Raw genomic sequence first — 12377 nt, 5'->3', positions numbered from 1 at the left:
AATGGAAGTATCGAATCTTTTAGAAACGTGTATTGATGTTTATCAAACATGTTATAAATTACTGTTAAGTCTAAAGCTAACTTAACATAGACAATTTTAATACAAATATCTGATTAAAATAATTCACACAACACCTATCATGTTCACGGGCGGCCTGATCAGTCGGATGTATGCGACTTAAATATTGCATGGCAATAAACTTCGATGTTCCTATCTTTGGGGAGGCATATTTTTACAATCTTTCCGAAAAGATCTTCAAATGTTCATTGAACGAAACAATACATTTACTTTGAGTTATAAACTTAAACCATAACACATCTAAGTTTGTGTTATGTTTTTGATAGTTATATGTGATCTTCAATTGCAATACATTGTATTACAATACTTGACAAAGTTCATTTGTTTATATAAGAAAAAACGCAGATAAAATACCGCATTTTCAGATTTCCTCTAGCTTATACTAAGCAAAGAAATGATGACTATTAGTAAAAATAAATAAATATATATTTATGACAAATTATGGATTTTTTTCAAAAACATATAATATCGACGTCTCATTAAGCAATTTTATATATATGTGTACTTGTTTATTTTTTTAAACAATTTTTCATATTATCGTTCCTTTCTTTTAATTGATTATACTATGCTATCGGTTTTAATAGTTGTTTACAAAACCTGTGTCATTAAATCCTTACTATAGCCCCTTTCCCCAGACCTTTGATTGGAGTAAGGTAGTAGTCAGTTACTGCATAAGTATGTGCAATAAGAAAGAAAATTGTGACTTGGCTAAGTGACCGACCTGATATTATTGAAATACTAGTTAAAACGAAGAAAAATGATACTTAACAAACAAACCAATCGAACAACTACGAAATATATAGAAACAATTGATAAATGATGTTTTGTAATTGAGTTAAAAAATGATGTAATACAATATTGAAAACATATATAAAATGAAGTAGTTAGTTATAATATATGACAGAAAAAAAGTGTCTTATGTAAGAATAGCTAAATTTTATATGCCTATTTAGACTCCCCGCTCATACGAAAAACTCTTTAATAACTCGCTAATCATTGTGTAAGTTGTATTTATATTTACCCATTGCACGCCATGTCTCTCAGACTTACGAGCTAACATATCAACAAAACCCTCTGCCATCCATTAATTATTGTTACAATATAATCTAATAATCTGCAGTGTTTTTCTATGAGAACTAAACTACACAAAAACTTGTTTTACATTCTGAAACAAACTTTTATTCTATAAATAATTAATACTTTTATTTAAATATCTGTGTAACTTGACTATATATTTACCCACTGCATGCAAACAATAACAAAACTGTTCTTAGGGGAAATTATCATGCTTGATAGCTGAAAGCTCATTCGGTACCCCTCGCAGATTATCATAATCGGACTCGGGAGAAATACGGGTTGAAAGTAGTCCGCCCACGTGATACCATTCAAAGAATGTTACAACAACAAAAACAATAACAACGATGGCGTCCATAATTCCTGTAGAGTTTGTACTTGCTCTGGCTTCAGAGCATAGAAAATCCCCATTTTCATCTTTGCAAAATGTAAACAACTCGCAAAACCGGCCATGTTTGTTTTTACTATGTAATTTTGATTCGCGTAGGCCCGCGTAGGTAGACCGCAATACCGCTTCCGAAATGTGTATTCATACTATCTCCTTCGAGGTACTTATCCGATGTTTGACGGAAAGGGCCGAGAATGTGCGATTGGCTGAAGGCTGATCAAAGTTACAGGTCTTGGTCGCCGTATTTACATACAAAAAACTTAACACATATATTCCTTGTAAGTATCAAAATTTTATAGATCTCATATTGTATTTAGAGTTTATCCAATTTCATGTAAATTGTGTAACCCGATGCTGTTTATACATGTTATATCTTGAAATCTCACACGGATCATGCTGGACATATAAACAGTTTAAAACAAGACTCCATACTTTGTATTAAGTGCAAATTCACAATGTTTCCAACTAAGTGTGTTATTAGTTTGTTTTCAGCGCAGATCAATGTCAGAAGCCATTTCATTACTGTAAGTGTAATCTCTCTACAAATGTAAAATATATCGTGAAAGCCAACCCGCTAAAATCAGCCTCATCAATACAACATGTGTTTATTGATCGTTCAACTTGCGATAAAAAACACTCCGAAACTACTGTTCGAACATAAACCAACAAATAGTCGATGAACACATTTCACAGGTAAATGAGTAAAACTGCATAAGGCAGCGATTGTTTACTTGTTTATAAGATCCGGTATGTATCAGCTTTTAAAGCGAGTAAAACTAAAGAAAATGCAAATTTTGATCCGAAAAAAAAAAGAAATGAAAGAAAAATGCATCCCTGCATTTGAAAATAGCGTTTTCAGCAAGAGAACAAGTACATTTGATATTTTGCGTGTAACTGAGAGCACATTTCAGAATTAAATTCGGTTGAATAAAAAGCGCGTTTAGTGATTCTGGTGATTTAAAGGGGACTTTTCGCAGATTTTGGCATGTTTTGAAGTTTGTCAAAAGCTTTATGCAAACATTGGATCTAAAAAGCTCCAGTAAAAACAAAAGAATACTATTAAAGAAATGAAAAGTAGCCCTAAACTGGGCTCGATACACTGACCCCTGGAGTAAAAGTCTATCTCGTACACCACTCGCCTATCCATGCTCATACAAAAAGTGATTTATTTTATACTTTATATAAGCAATCCTAGTAGTATCCCAAAAATATAACAACAACAACAGAACTCTCCAAATAATTAGATCTTTTCGCGTTGCAACGCTTTATAATTTTCAAGTTTTTAAATCGTCATAAGATTTATATAATGGATATTATAGAGCATGCTTAATGTTCAGTATAACCGTTTTCTCACAAATATAACTACCACGAAAATTTGCGAATTTGAAACAATTTATTGTAATTGTATAAATTTACAAAAACGTGAAAAGGCCCCATTTATGTTTTACATTAAAGTGATTTTATTTTTCAATTAGATCAACCTGTTTGTGTACTTAAATAACGTTTAACAAACCGTCTTAAAAATGGAACAAAAAGACATTATAATGTAATGCATTGATCTCAACGCATGAGGTGCCTTGAAACGTTTTTGAAGTTATGATCTTCACATGCATAGTGTTATTTCATGTTTATAATATTACTTCAAGAAGCAATTACAACACATATTGTCTTTTCTTTGTTTTATTTTGTTCTCTTAACCAAATTAAATACAAAATATTCATTTTGGCATGCATGTGAAACATACTTATTTATAATTTTGTCGTGTTTTGATATACTACGTGTTCAGATTTTTTTCTCTAATAGGTTCTAACAATATTTTTTTACAAATTAAGTAATATGACTTAAACTTCAAAGTGTAAAGAACAAAGCAAATACTCGTTGTACTATTCAATATGAAAAAACCGTCATCAATATAAATTTATCAAATGGCTACGATTGTAGCGTAAACCAATTAGAAAGCATATCTTGCTAGGAAGGATGATTAATACTCATGTACATTAAGAGCAATTTGATGTACAGTATAACATCCCGATTCATTTCGCATTTTAGACAATTCATCCCACACAATTTTTGTGTGCAACATAAATCTCTGTTTTACCTATTTTATACGACATCTGTTAAAATGCTTAGAGATTTAACGCGTTACGCAATATGTTGAAATCCTAAGAAAATGCAGGTTTGACGAGTTAATAACATCATCAGTGACCTGCAATCAACCTTTTCTAAGCTTGTAGAGCTCTTTAAGTGCATTCACATTTATTAAACATATAATTGATGTTAAACACTTGATGCTCAAGAGTAAAAACAAACAACAAAATGGTCGGTTTTCTTAAAAAACCTTTATCTGTTTACCAATTAATCTCAACGAAGGCTATTTAAAGGGATCTTTTCACGCTTTGGTAAATTGACAAAATTGAAAAAAGTTGTTTCAGATCCGTAAGTTTTCGTTTTAGTTATGATATTTGTGAGGAAACAGTAATACTGAACATTAACCATGCTCTAATATAGACATTATATGCATCTTTTGACGATTTTAAAACCTAAAAATTATAAAGCGTTGCAACGCGAAACGATTGAATAATTTGGAGAGTTCTGTTTTTGTCGTTAAATTTTGTGAAACTACGAAGATTGCTTATATAAGGTATAAAATTCGTCACAAATGTGTACTCGGCGGAATAGCTCAGTAGGCTAAAGCGTTTTTACTTCAGGACTCTGGCAGGACTCCAGGGGTCACTGGTTCGAAACCTGCTCCGGGCAATTTTCTTTTCCCTTTTTTAATTTTTTTCTTGATTTTTTACTGGAGCTTTTATGATCCAATGTTTACATTTATCAATATATAGCATTTAATGAATAAGTTAAAAAAATGCCAAAATCTGTGAAAAGGCCCCTTTAAGTCTACAGGACATAATAGCGCTTCAATAATGTCGAAACAGATTTCGCTAATAAAATCCGGATTCAAACCGTGCACATTAATTAATAAATTCAGAAATATATAATAAGTTGATAAAAAACAGAGCTTTGACAATAGTTCAAGCCACGAAGGACCCCTTGTTGTACAAACCCGTATCAATTCATTATAATGCACATTTTGCCCTTCCAAACAATGATGGATTTAAGCTTCTAGTTTTGTGGAAATTGGAAATTCAGTCAATTTTTAATGTAAAAGCGTTTGTCCTATTTATGAAGTTGGTACCTGAAAACGGTTATGTTCCCTATTCGATTTTAAAATCATTTTCCTCATATGAAGAAAGAATTCCTTAAGTCAATGAGGAAGAAAGCATAAATTCGATGCTGGGAATTAAGACCAAATGTTGAGCATTGTTATTGTCATGTATGCTTCATCTTGAATTTGAAAAGTTTTAAAGGTAAATTTAATTGCATTTCTTATTAAAATCTCATTTGAAGGAGTTTTCACGTGATTTTGCATTAAGACTTTACAAGTTAAGTAGTTCGTCAAATTGTTTCTAATTTCCGATTTAATGAGGTCGTGTAACGACTCTATTTACGTGTGCAGTGTAATTTAACATACAAAGTGATTTATCCATAATTGCGAACTTATTTTCGTAATAGGGATATCCATAATTTATTCGTTTATTGCATAACACGTGGGAAGATTGGTTGATGGAAAATGCTTATGTCACATATATTCAATAATTAAAAAAGTGTATTAATTTATTGATTTTACCAGACTAAAAACTGGAAGGGGCCCTTAAAGTTGACCATGGCATGCAAAAGAACATGATAACCTTCTTCGTGAAAATGTGCTGGATGGTAAACGTAGTACAATGTAATTGACGTTATGCTATTTATCACAAATAGTTTGATGTTAATACAAAATAAAACGGTACACTACACAATATAATTGTACGCTATTAACACAAAAGTGAGTGTTTTATATTAACTAGAGAACAAAAACTGAAACACAAAATGAGTAATACATATTAAAAAAGGATGAGGCATACCGTGGTAGGGGGTACACATTTTAACAAGGTGGGACATTAAATCGAAAGGGCCCCACTGTTAATCGGCTTAATATAAATCCCTTTATAATGATCACGCGTGAAGTTGTAATAATTATCACGGCGGACATTATAATCGAACATTGTTGGCTTTTCCTCGATTTGATGACAATTGAGTTTGAATAATAATTTTATAACAATCTATGCAAATAAAAGACATCGATATTGGAACTGTCTGACATTTAACTATAAAAATAATGATAAAAATTAAATTATTTAGAGTATAAGACTGTCATCTTTAATAGTTTGTAAATCTTGGAAGAAAGTGATACTCATTCCTAATTATGCGGTAAACGACGATTATGTTCTAATTTGACCGGTATCGGCTGTATAAAGTGAGGAATAACGCTGCATCATAAGGTAGATGTATTCATTGAAATCTACGTGTGTTCCAAGATATCGAAATCATACAACTTAGACGTGTGTATGCTTACTCTATAAATAATTAGTTTGATTATTAATGGGTCTGTACAACTTGTTGTGACACAAACTCGAATAGGAGTCATAGGAAAGTCTCCAAAGTCACAGTCAACTCATGCAATATAGTTGACAAATAAAACCTTATGGTATACAGCGCGACTACAAACAGACATGTCATAAGACTATTCAAGAGTTCACAATATTTGTTTTCTCAAAATGTCCTGTTCTGAACATTTCATCTTAAGTTGCTCCAAAAAGAGGAGACAAGTGTTCATGTAGAGTTCTCTAAGATTATGCAATAAAATGTAAGAGTGTGTAAATTCTTTTTCATTGGAAGGGACTCTCCACAACAATTAATTAGATGTTCATGAAGGTAATACTGAGTTTTACACGTGCAAAAGAAAATTACGCAATACATGGAACATAAATAAAGTTCCTGACACTGTGAGGTTTTTGACCACAGAAGAAGTCTTTGTTACTACAGTGCTTCCTTGTTTGTCGTCATAAGCAAAGGAGCAATTGTACTGAAGCCCATCATTGCAGGTGAGGGAAGCCACAGGTACTGATATCCCAATATAAAGAAGTGAAACTCCAGCTGCTGGAGCAGTATTGAATTTTCATTAAAAACAATTAGTTGGTCCTTTATTTAAGGCAAGTGACCGATTGCCAAAACAGTACAAAACAGCACAATACAGCACAATACAAACCAACATAAACACAAAATATGAATAAAGCTGGGGTCACCGCCTTGGAACGGTCAATGCAAAGCATTGGGGGTTTAAACCTGGTTATAGAGCGCTCAACCTCACACTTGGCCCAGCAATATTCATAATACATTTAAGTGTAAATAAAATTTAACGTCATAGCATTGTAACTCAAATTAAACAATAATAAAAGGGAATTAAAACGCATTCAATTTAATTACTATTTAATTACTCAATTGCATTGAAGATACAAGAGTAACAGAATTACAACTTTTTGACGAACGATCAAATAAAACTATTAACAATTGTCAACTACATTCCTTCTTTATAGAAAAGATTTGAGAATGTAGAATCATAGAGTTAATATCTCAGATAATCATCGCGCAAATACAGGAAGAAGCAGCAATAATGGGTGTAAAAATTCCATATTACATAGCTTGGTTGTTTATGTGACTGCTAAACAAATTAAAAATAATTAAATCAAACAAGAAACGCCTATCAGAGAGAAAATATAAATAAAATGGAACGTTATACTTGGATTCTTTACACTGTACACACCAACAGCCTGCATAGTGGCACTGCTTTGAACTAGTGCAGGTCTTTGAAACCCAGGATTGTCTGAATAACGAGGCTGCATTGAAGCCAGGAGTTCAACAACTCCATTCTTATTTACTCTGTAAATGTTAAAGTTGCTGAATCCAACAATATTTGGGATACTGTCGATCCTGCACACAATGTGCAACCTTTCCAAGCTGCCACTGTCCACCATAGCCTCAGTTACTGTGTACGTAGAATTGTCCACTCTTTGAATGATGAACTCAATGGCTAACTCGTCTGTAATAAATCACAGGAATCAATATGAATATATGTTTTGCTTGAAAATTACTTATTATATGCAACATAATAGATTACGTATCATTACATAACCGTGGTGCAAAATCACGTGACTTTGTAGGATTCACATTTAAACGTTAATGGATAAAAACACACCGGTAAGCGGTGTTTGCTTTCGAATAACTTTTATAAACATATTTGCTTAAGAATTTCAACTAGTGCTTTAATGGCAATTTTTATGCTGCTTATGGGAATGACAAATACATCAGAATGACTTCATGTAATGTCAACTTATGCTCATACGTTCATACGTTTATATACGTATAGGCCAAAATAACAAGAATTATAACTTAAAGTAACGAACAACGTTAAAGTTGTAGTAGTCTTATGCAAAATTAAATGCTCATTAAAGAATACCTGAATACTGTTAAAAAGTGCTAATTGCATGTAGTGTTTATTAGGCATATGACTTAAACTGGAGTAACATTATCTCAAGTATTCTACTACATAGTAAAATTGTGTAAGTCACTTAACCGGATGTATTTACACGTGTATGTGTTTCTATAATATTCTGTTTTATAATTTGACTTAATTCAGTGGCCATGAAGGCTGGGCAACCATCACATATCGGCCTGGAAAAGCAATTGAGCTTGCGAGCGTTGGTAAGTTCATGATATGAATTTAAATTCCGGAATGTAGAACTTTCACTCGTTTGTTACCAATCATATGATAATACGTGTAATTACTTTTCAAATGGTATTTAAACTTTATTTGTGATGCAATGCATTGAAGTCCCGTAACAAGAAGAAATTTACGTATTTCATTTGTTTGCTTTTCTTTTTTTTCTGATCAAGCTCCTGTTCTGGTTATTGACCGAAAACAACCAATTTAAACTAATTATAATACTAATAATATTCTTTCCCAAATGAATGGTTATCCATTGTTGTTATACGTTGAGCTTTCGTAGTATTGCAGTATTTCATATGGTACTTTCGGGCAATCACTCTACAAATCCTCAATGACAGTATTATTGGATTAAAATACACATTACATGTTTAATTATCAATTTATGCGAGTTGATTGAAATTAGCTATGAATAAATTGCTATAACTTCAACGGTAGTCATATATCTAGTACTAATGCATACAAGCTAAATGCTATCGTGTTATGCTTATATAAGAACTGCTCACTTGTATTTTGTCCTGAACATGTTATTTTTTAAAATAAATGTTTGAATAATATTGTATTTCGTTCACCTTTTGTTTAAAATTTAATGGTAAATTAAACAGAAAGAAATGTTCTTTACAGTTGTCAGTTTACTGAAATTCTTATGTTAAATTTATGGTTTCAAGCAACTGAATAACATCTGTACCTTTAATTTGTATCATGATATGCCTCATTCTAGTGTTTTTCTCCTGTAGCTTTGATACACTGGCAAATATTAAGTTAAGTGATTTTTTACACATGATTTAAAAATGCAATTCATCAAAAAATAAAAAATCTCAGTGTCTGGCGCAGTATGATTTTGACGTTGTGCATAGTCAATAGTGTATCAAAACTTATAAAGCATATTTAAAATACCACAATAAATCAGTGTGCTAAGTGCCAGGTTAAAATCTTTTATATGCACGCAAAGGACATTTTGAGTCTTAGTTAGAGGTTGCTGAGCACTGGAGGAGAGAATTAAGTGCATAATGTATTACAACAAGTTGCGATATTATGGATTTGCTTATTTGTTATTCAAATACGTGTCCATGCAGCAAAAAATGTTGTTGTTAAGTACATAAAACATTATATAGAGAGCATTTGTTATATTGTAATTTAAGCAAAATGATGACAGATGGTTATATTTGTTAAAGTATGTTCCGCATATTGATGATACAAAATGTTTGTATTTGCCTATTTAAACATATCTTGCACAGAGCCTCGGTTAAGGCTGCCACTGCATACACAAGCCTCAGTTACAAATATGGGGTTACATGTTGAACAAACTTGAAATCAATAAAGTGTGTTATAAACATGCTATAACATTTCGTGTTTCATATCTTTCTCGTTCAAACAAATTATATTAAGACTAATACTTGATCATTATGAATGTCTGAACGAAGGACAGAGGTTATTTAATATCCGAACGTTTGATGAATGTCACAACATCAAGAAGCACTAATTGCAGTGAAATTGACCAGTAACACGTTGATTGCAAACAAGAAGTCGTTAAACAAATCTCAGGCAATGCCCGATGTTAAATACACATTTAAACAACATATGTTTCTTTAAAAATACTAGGCACATGCTTTTCATATCACTTCAAAGGCACAATTAGTATAGTTACTCAGAGTTAAACATGGCTTTTAAATTTACCTTGCGAGTGGCTTAATCCTAGTCTTGCATTTACAATTAGTGTAGAGAAAAATGTACAATTTATCATTTTGAAAATATGCAGGTTCAATTGTTACGTTATTTTAAATCTGAACACAGCAAACAAGATACACACAAGTTTTCAGGTTCACAATTTGTTGTCCACTTCATTGATTACACTAAATGTTTCTAGTGATACGTGCATGCGTATAACCTATGTAGCAATTTGTATTACTCCCTGTTAGGTTTTAAACCAACCGTTTCACGATAACATCGACTAGTATGCTAATTGAATACACATTATATGCAAACTATGAATGCAGCTTACTTGTTATTTCTTTTCAAGGATTTCTTTTTAAGCGCAGGTAATTTTTGAATCGATAACATCTACCATCTAAACAATAATAAGATTTATGTGGATTATAAAGGGAACGTGTGGCTTTTATAAACTTCTACTTAAACATTAGACTCTCATGTGTTTAACAGTGAAAAGCCCAGTGCAAAGATATAATAAATACACTATTCGGGAGGGCATACATGTAGAATGGGATTGCATTTCGCCATTAGATGTATATGTCTTCGCTAGGTACTCAAAAGCTATTTGGCATGTTATTGTTACAATATGAAACAGAATAAGCACATTATATTAAGCCTTGAGGAAACAATTTCGCAGTAGACCCAAATTCTACTCTCTGTGCCGTATGTATGTAGGTGAGTCCCGTACGTTTGAGAGTGTACAGTTTTTTAGGAAAAAGTGCACCCAGTTCCAAGCATTCTGATTTACACTTGCAATCGAATCTCGTCGCAATGTCAATTAATAAAACAGGCAATATATTTAATTAGTGGATGTTTTAGAAAGTCATTCAGTCATTTCTAAATACATGGTCTTGCAGCGTTTCCTATTTCGAGCCCAATATTTAGGCCAATATAAATTATAATTATTAATGAGCCTTAATTAATCGACTGTCTGACACGTTTCTTCATATTTAAGTGTAAAGACAGTCAAACAATTATTTAAATGTAATTAAAATATATTCGGTTATTATCAATATTTTGTCTTATATAAATTATGTTAGAAGTTCTGTATATGCACCTTGAATTTTGCTGAAATTGCTTTTCCATCTCTGTTTGTGAATTTTGTTTTAATAAAACGTAATTGCTACTTGCCGGACGGTTTAACTTTTTTCAAACTGATTCTTATCATCATAACATTCTTTTAAAGCGTACATCATCTACACCATGGTAAATGGCATCAAAAATGATAAATATCTCTTACTAGTATTATTTTCACGTTCATCAATTTTTATTCAAATCCTCGCTTATCAATATGAAGATATTTTCTCGTTATTATTCTTACGATCATTCAGGCCTTACCTATCTTACAAAAAGAGCAGTTGTAAAATAATGATGTACAAATGAGTATTTAATACTTATACAAAATTAAACCTGGCATCGTGTGAGAAGGTTAAGAGACCGCCGTGATACTTTTAAAACCACCTTATATAGAATAAAATTGCATTAAATACCCCTTTCCCACTACCAATAAAAACCTTAGCTTTTTCATTTTTATTATACAATTTAGATGGAAATTTGTAAATACTAACTTTTTGTGTCGCAAATAGTAAAACAGCAGACAGAAAAACATTTACAAAGAGGTATAACCATGCAGTATCATGAGTTATGTTTTTTGTACACTGCACATTTCGTCCATGAAATCCATTCACCTCTGAAGTATCATGTATATTCGTCTGTTTTCAAGTTATGTCATAGAAAAAACAAGGCAAATGGCCAGAGTAAACGTGATTCCAATATAAACCCATTTTACTTTTTTTTTCTTTCTCAAAATTAAATTAACAAAACTTTTTTATATAGTTAACCCCTTCTTTTTCTTGTGCATCGTTTAGGGCACTAATAAGGGACTTGTTTATAGATTTTCGTTTTTATTTAAAATGTCAATTAAAAGAATTTACCAGCAAAACTGTAAAGGGTTTGAATGAAAATGGTAGATTAAACATTACATCAGTAATAACGTTTATTAAATAATCGATGATAAGAGATTCAATTGTTTCAGTTTTTATTCCGATTTCGAATTATAATAATCAATAAATGAAGAATCATATTTAACCGTTTTGGTAGCCAGGAGTGATATTTTGCTTTATTGAATGTAATGCAATATTCTTTTTTAACTCTACGACGCTAGTCTTTGAATAGAATCAGGAAGCAAACTTGTTAACATGTTTCATACATCCGTATTATGCCACTATACAAATGCGTTTGTGAGCGATATACAAACTATACAAGATAGATCTATAACAAGAAAGTCGATAAACTCAGAAAGTTAAGCTTTAATCACATACTCAACGGCATAACAATGCCCTTCAAAGAAGGACATGAGCTAGCTGCGTACTCGTTTGCTACATATTTGCTAGCGTATAATAACGTAAGTATCGGAAACCAGATATTCCATTTCTGTCATCGACAAGATGGTGTCGACGAGTTGAC

The sequence above is a fragment of the Dreissena polymorpha genome, chromosome 6, assembly GCF_020536995.1.
Source record: "Dreissena polymorpha isolate Duluth1 chromosome 6, UMN_Dpol_1.0, whole genome shotgun sequence".
In the NCBI taxonomy this organism is placed as follows: domain Eukaryota; kingdom Metazoa; phylum Mollusca; class Bivalvia; order Myida; family Dreissenidae; genus Dreissena; species Dreissena polymorpha.
This window is presented reverse-complemented; position numbering follows the sequence as displayed.